Source organism: Hordeum vulgare, chromosome 6H (assembly GCF_904849725.1).
Source record: "Hordeum vulgare subsp. vulgare chromosome 6H, MorexV3_pseudomolecules_assembly, whole genome shotgun sequence".
Taxonomy (NCBI): domain Eukaryota; kingdom Viridiplantae; phylum Streptophyta; class Magnoliopsida; order Poales; family Poaceae; genus Hordeum; species Hordeum vulgare.
Window position 1 is genome coordinate 32,310,166 of NC_058523.1, and position 7,075 is coordinate 32,317,240.

At 41.8% G+C, this 7,075-nt stretch overlaps 1 pseudogene; it reads left to right on the forward strand.

Annotated features, from left to right (window-relative positions):
- Nucleotides 1-438: 438 nt before the first annotated feature.
- LOC123405003 lies at nucleotides 439-2,956 on the forward strand (annotated as a pseudogene).
- The last annotated feature ends 4,119 nt before the right edge of the window (nucleotides 2,957-7,075 follow it).

Genomic DNA, 7,075 nt, shown 5'->3' on the forward strand with positions numbered 1-7,075 from the left:
CATCGTTCTGTGAGGCTGACCGTTGCCGCTGCTCGCTTGGTACCTGCGGCCTAGTTGAGTAGCTCGGATGGCACCGCCGCATCTGCTACCGCTGCTGGTGCTGCTGGCCGCCGCCGAGCTGCTCGGATGCGGCGTTCCCCAAGAATGCGGTCAAAACAACCTAGGCTTAGTTAGCTCTTCCCCTCCGTCCACAGCCTCCACTTGCCCAACAACGCTCTTCTCGTTCGCCAATCCCGCGGGAGCTCAATAATCAGACCACCGGTGTCCATGCCCATGGCGCTCCTCTCCGCCACCTCCCCGGCCAAGACGCTCTTCTGCCACGAGGAGCAGTACTTGGCGCAGACCGGTGTCCTCCTCTCAGCCCCGCAGCCCAGGAAGTAGAGGGCGCGCGCCAGCGCCAGGCTGGTGGTGGCAATGCGGCCGGCGGCCACAGCCGCCATGGAGACGGCCCCGGCGTCGTCGTCGTCGCCGGGGCCCGCGAAGGGGAAGCCTCGCGTGCTGGTGGCGGGCGGCGGCATCGACGGGCTGGTGATGGCGCTGGCGGCTGGGCGCAAGGGGTACAATGTGACGGTGTTCGACTGGGACATCAGCGCGGTGCGCGGGGAGGGACAGTACCGCGGTCCCATCCAGATCCAGAGCAACGCGTTGGCGGCCCTGGAGGCCATCGACATGTCCGTGGCCGAGGAGGTCATGCGCGAGGGCTGCGTCACCGGCGACCGCATCAATGGCCTCGTCGACGGCATCTCCGACTCATGGTACGCACGCCTGTCCAAGTTGATGACCCGTGCGTGCTCATGCTCTGCTCATGAACTGCTCAGCCGCTCTCTGTCCGTCTCTTGTTGCCGCTGTGTCTGTCCTGGGCTATAGGGAGCATGCGCGCTTGACAATTCCGCGGTCGCGCTAGTATATTAAGTGGGCAACGTCCGTGCGTTACCTGAGCCTTTAACCCTTTATAGCTACACTGACCAGATGTTTAGGCCTGTTTGATGCATTTTTTTCTCTCTTAAAGCACGAATTAATAGAAATCATAATTCATAAGACAGACCAGAAACAGACCTATTGGTGTTAATTGTCGTTGTTCAACAGTGGTGAAGTGAGAAACATGCATTCTAACTTCCAAATCTTGACTGGCTTAAGTTAATGTAGTTGTCAAATCTTCTTTTCTTTCACTACTTGTTGAGGTTGTCATAATTTTCTTTTACTTGAAGTACTGCTTGGATTTTCTAGTAACCATTTACCCTGATTAATTCTTAAAACTAAAGTTGGTCATTGGATCTTTTTTGTTTAGGCGAATTTTTAATATTGGTCTATACGTACTAGATATAAAAGGAGGGATTTATCTAATAAACTGCACATATGGTATCACATTCCACCTCTGTGCTCGCAATTTAAATGCAGTACTTTTTACTCACTGATCCATCTTGAACAATCTAAATAGGACCCTGATAAGTGCCGCACGTTTGGCACGAGGCAATTTTGTCCTGGCGTTTTTCTATGGCAACTTTCTGTTTGGATGGCAAGTTTCATTTTTTTTGGGATGGCAAGTTTAGATGTATAAATGTCAGGGCGGTGCTACTTCGTGCCACACGTCACCTTCCCTGCTCACAATTAAGATTTAGCACTTCCTACTCATCAGTACACATTGATCTTAGGGGTCCCTGTATGGTACTATCATACTAATTCTTCCTACAGTTCTATTTCTCTTACATACACATGAGTCTTAAATATGCACTGAATCAGTGTTAGTGTGTACATGTCTGAAAAAAAAGGATACGGAATGAAGAAATACACACATGGTTTTGTACTTGACCTACCGTGCTCACAATTAAAATGTACCACTTTCTACTCATCAGTACATCAGTAAATCTTCTATTCCGATCTCGTCGTCACATAAACTTTTCTTGCACTTCTGCTAACATACTCTTGAACTGGCAAGGAATATTATTTAATCTGTGTGGAATGCTCGGTTTTAATAAACCAGCCATGCTGGTGATTCTTTTTAAGTGTGTGATGGTACCTCAAATCTTTCTGACATAGTACTCCTTTAATGTCCTGCACTAATTTTGTGTTCTGTATATCTGATGCAGACATATGCGGAATCAAAAGGTCATAACTTTGCACTTGATGCTGTATTCGATGATGTTAGCGCTGCTGCATATGATGGATTGGTAATTCCTGGAGGCCGTGCACCAGAATACCTTGCAATGGATGAAAAAGTGCTTACCTTAGTTAGGAAGTTCTCAGACGCTAAGAAGCCCATCGCATCAGTTTGCCATGGACAGCTGATTCTGGCAGCAGATGGAGTAGTCAGGGACCGTACATGCACCACGTATCCTGCTGTCAAACCAGTTTTGGTTGCTGCTGGTGCCAAGTGAATTCATCAGCCTATTTGTGAAAGCTCTTGGAGGCTCTGTCGCAGGTGCAGACAAGAGAATATTGTTCCTATGCGGGGTAATACTTTGAGAAAATTCTCTCCTGGTCAATTCAGTTAATGTTCCTCCTTGTAAACATTATTTCTCATTTTTCATTACATATAAACAGTGTACTTAACCTGTTTGTTCTGATGACGTTCTAAACAGGATTACATGGGGGATTACGAGGTGATGGTCCCATTCCAGGCCCTGCAAGCCCTTGGCTGCCATGTCGATGCGGTTTTCCCTGACAAGGGTGCTGGGGACAAGTGCCAAACCGCCATCCATGACTTTAAGGGCGACCAGACTTACAGCGAGAAGCCTGGTCACGATTTCGCTTTGAACGCGTCATTTGACGGCGTGGACGCCTCAAGCTACGATGCGCTTGTGATTCTCGGTGGACGTGCCCCGAGTACCTCGCCCTGAATGAGAAGATCCTTAGCCTGGCCAAGTGGTTCATGGACAAAGGAAACCCGGTCGCGTTGATCTGCCACGGGCAGCAGATCCTGGCTGCTGCTGGGGTTCTTCAGGTACGTGATAACTGATATCCATTAACTGGCTTCCCCTGCTCTGCATCAGTTCTACCCTTCCAGCTTATATCCGGTTCTTCTCTAAACAAAACAAAGCCAAACTGCATGTCTATTGCGACACCTAATATATATCATTATCAGCGGTGTAAAATGTTGTTCTCCTGCTTCGTGTGCAATGATGTGTATATGTCACATTTATAGTTTCTCATTTGCAAGTATATTTATGGATCGTTGTTTATTAGTCAAGGTTCTACATGGTGCTAGTTTCCCGATCCGCACACTGATTATTGTGATGATGATCATGGTATTTATTGCGGATCAGTTGCTGGTTCTGTCTACTTTTTTCCATGGGTGTCGATATCAAGATTTTGATGTACTCACATCTATCTTTAGTTTTGCATTATGTGATAGTGAATCATTTAAAGCTATCATTATGTGATCCGCACACTGATTGTTTGAGTAATTATTTCATTTTAATGAGATTGAAGCCTATTACTAGTTTCTATGCTCTTTAAAATATTCTAACTGATAAGGATAAGATCAATAAATCTCATTGATCTAAACATTGTCCTCTTTACCAGTTCATTTTGCTTGGAGCTGTTCCATTCCGTACGAATGTTCCATGCTTGCAGAAGCTTGGAGTACATGGTGTTGTAACCCTGAATGAACCATTTGAGGCGTTAGTACCATCATCAGTATATAAGGCAAGTAATTTTTTTGCTGGTTATACAGAATCGATGATGAAGTTACTCCCATGCAGAAAATCACTTTTTGTTAGATATTTAGATTTTCAATGATATTTTTGCTGTCTTGCTGCAAGAATTGAAGAAAACTGTAGTCCATAAAAAAGTAAATGAAACAAGAATAGATTAATTAGAAAAAACTTCACTATTAAGTCTCACTTTTTGACATCCAAACCAATAAGAGAAACTTACGATGTATATGAATATATACATATGAAGAGTAAATAATGCTATTGAACTTGCATGATAATTTTGTCTAGAATAGCCACATATATTACAATAATGCCTCATGAGAACGAGATATCTTTTATAAGTTCACATAGAGAAGTGGTATGCTATCTTGGATCAATTTTTGTTCTTATCAAAGATAAATAGATAATATAGTTTAAGTTCCATATATAGGCTGCTACACGTACGTGGATGATTCATAACCAAAATGGGACTTGATAGATATTCAGTCATGCCCACCCTCAACCATCAAGAAGTAACATAACGATTGCACAACTATTAACTAAAGTACATTCACCAGTGTTTTACCATCAGGGGCAGCATTAATAATGCAGCACCATCTGTTATAATGATTATTTAAGTAATTACATAGTTTAATTTTCTGTAGCATTGGGCTAAATGTCGAAATACTCAGCAGCTCGCTTAAAAATATCATATCATTGAGAAATGCCACATATACTAAAAGGAACATGACTGGTTTTCTTGCATTTAATTAGATGCACCCTTAATACCTCGTGCAATACATACAATTTCCTGTAATAAAATCCAATAAGGCTGATAGCTACTTTGTCGTGCACACCTGTCATTTCGTTTTCCACTTTCTTGCTTGCATAATGCATTCCTACACACAAAATAATGCTCCCTCCGTTCCAATATAAGTGTTGCGGATTTAGTACTAAACTAGTACAAATATTGTACTAGATCAACGACATTTATTTTGGGACAGGGATGTACTAAACAACATGTAGACATGTGTTAGAAGTTAGTACCAATAGTTATAGTTCTTATAACAAAATAAAGTGAGGTGTGGTAGTACATGTGAGATTAAACATCTGAAGCACCCCTTCTTACTGAGATTCAAATATGTTGTAGTAATTCCAGTCACTGTTTAGAAGTCATTATTCTAAGTGTTTTTTTATAACTAGCAGCTTTTATACAACTGTGACATCTAGTATAATGGATATATTGTGATTTGAAGTTACTGATATGTGCTCTGGTGTAATATTACGGTCTAATGTCTTTTGTTTTATCTCTTTCTCTGTTGCTAGGAAAGTGGTGAGAAGATGTCGATGATGCCTATTTGGGACATTTAAATCAATACAACACAAAAATTTATGAACCTATGTCTCATAGGAGAGTGGAATGAACTCCATTGTTAGCAGATGTGTCATTGTTCTATTGTGCAATTCTGTCCGTTCTTGCTATATTTTTGTGTAAGGAAATGTATTCATGAGATGAGTTATTGTGTTATGTAAACCTGGGAGATGTATTATGTGATGTTATATGATGGTTGATTTTAATTTGAGTTGGAGTTTTCTTGATTTGAATATGAAATAATGTTGGATTTAATATTGGACAAATAATTGGGTTGAAAAGGTCCAACAAATAGAAATGAAATCAAAAAGTTGCTGAAGTCAAAAATGAAAAAGGCCAAAACTGAAACTGGATCAAATGTATTAAGGCATTAAAAGGAGAGGGCCCAAATTAGAATTATAAAAAAAATTCAAAAAAAACTAAAGTGGATCTAAATAGGCTAAGGCCCAAAGACAAGCCCAATAAAAAAAAGGCCAAAAAAATAAAACCAGCCGATGTGATCAATTGAAATGGGTTGGGTTGATTTCAACCATGATGTTTTCATTTCGTCGTAATTTTGCCACGTAGGACTGCCACGTAGGACTGGGTTTGATTGCCAACGACGATTTAGGATCGTCGTAAAGGTTACGACAATCCAGGAGTCATCATAAAAGTTACGACGATTTTGATCAAAACGTCAATGATGTTCATTGGTGACGCTCCGTTTTTTACGCTTGGTTTTTCGTCGTGAGATCGTCGTAAATGAAAAACCGTGACGATGTAGCGACGAAAAAATAGCGTCATGTATTAGCATATTCCTTATAGTGAGGCTTGTCGCCTCCTCGCGCACTTTCCGGACTACTTCCAATTTTTGTATTTTTTCAGATATTCCAAAACGGAGAAAATTTCCTACTGGAAAAGTTTTGGACTCTTTTTTCTTACCGAATCACATACCTCTTCGTTTTCGGAGTCTGAAACAGGCTGATAAATATCCCTTGGGTATTCTTCCAGAGTTATGGTATTCATGATATTGCTTTCAACATTTATGGGAGTACCTGAGATATAATGCTTGATTCTCTGCCCATTTACCACTCCCGGACAATTACCTTCCATGTTGTTGATCTTGATAGCACCGGAACGATATACTTCCTCAACAACATAGGGACCTTCCCATTTAGAGAGAAGCTTGCGTGCAAAGAATCTTAAATGAGAGTTATATAGCAAGACATAATCACATACATTGAACTCATGCTTTTGTATCCTCTTATCATGCCACCTCTTAACCTTCTCTTTGAACAGCTTGGCATTCTCATATGCTTGAGCTCTCCACTCATCAAGCGAGCTAATGTCAAATAATCTCTTCTCACCGGCAAGTTTGAAATCAAAGTTGAGCTCTTTGATTGCCCAATAAGCTTTATGCTCTAGCTCAAGAGGTAAGTGACATGATTTTCCATACACCATTTTGTACGGAGACATGCCCATGGGATTCTTATAGGCAGTTCTATAAGCCCATAGTGCATCACCGAGCTTCTTAGACCAATTCTTTCTAGACCTGTTTATAGTCTTTTGCAGAATCAGTTTAATCTCTCTATTGCTTAGCTCTACTTGACCACTGGACTGAGGGTGATAGGGATACGCAATTCTATGGTTGACATCGTACTTAGCAAGCGTTTTACGGAAAGCACCATGAATGAAGTGTGAACCACCGTCGGTCATTAGATATATAGGGACTCCAAATCTAGGGAAGATAACTTCTTTCAGCATCTTGATAGAGGTGTTGTGATCAGCACTACTAGTGGGGATAGCTTCTACCCACTTAGTGACGTAATCAACAGCAACTAAGATGTGAGTATACCCATTGGATTTGGGAAAAGGTCCCATATAATCAAAGCCCCAAACATCAAATGGTTCAATGACAAGTGAATAGTTCGTAGGCATTTCCTGGCGTTTGCTAATATTACCTATTCTTTGACATTCGTCACAAGACAAGACAAACTTACGGGCATCCTTGAAGAGAGTGGGCCAATAGAAACCTGATTGCAATACCTTGTGTGCAGTTCTATCTCCCGCATGGTGTCCTCCGTAGGCC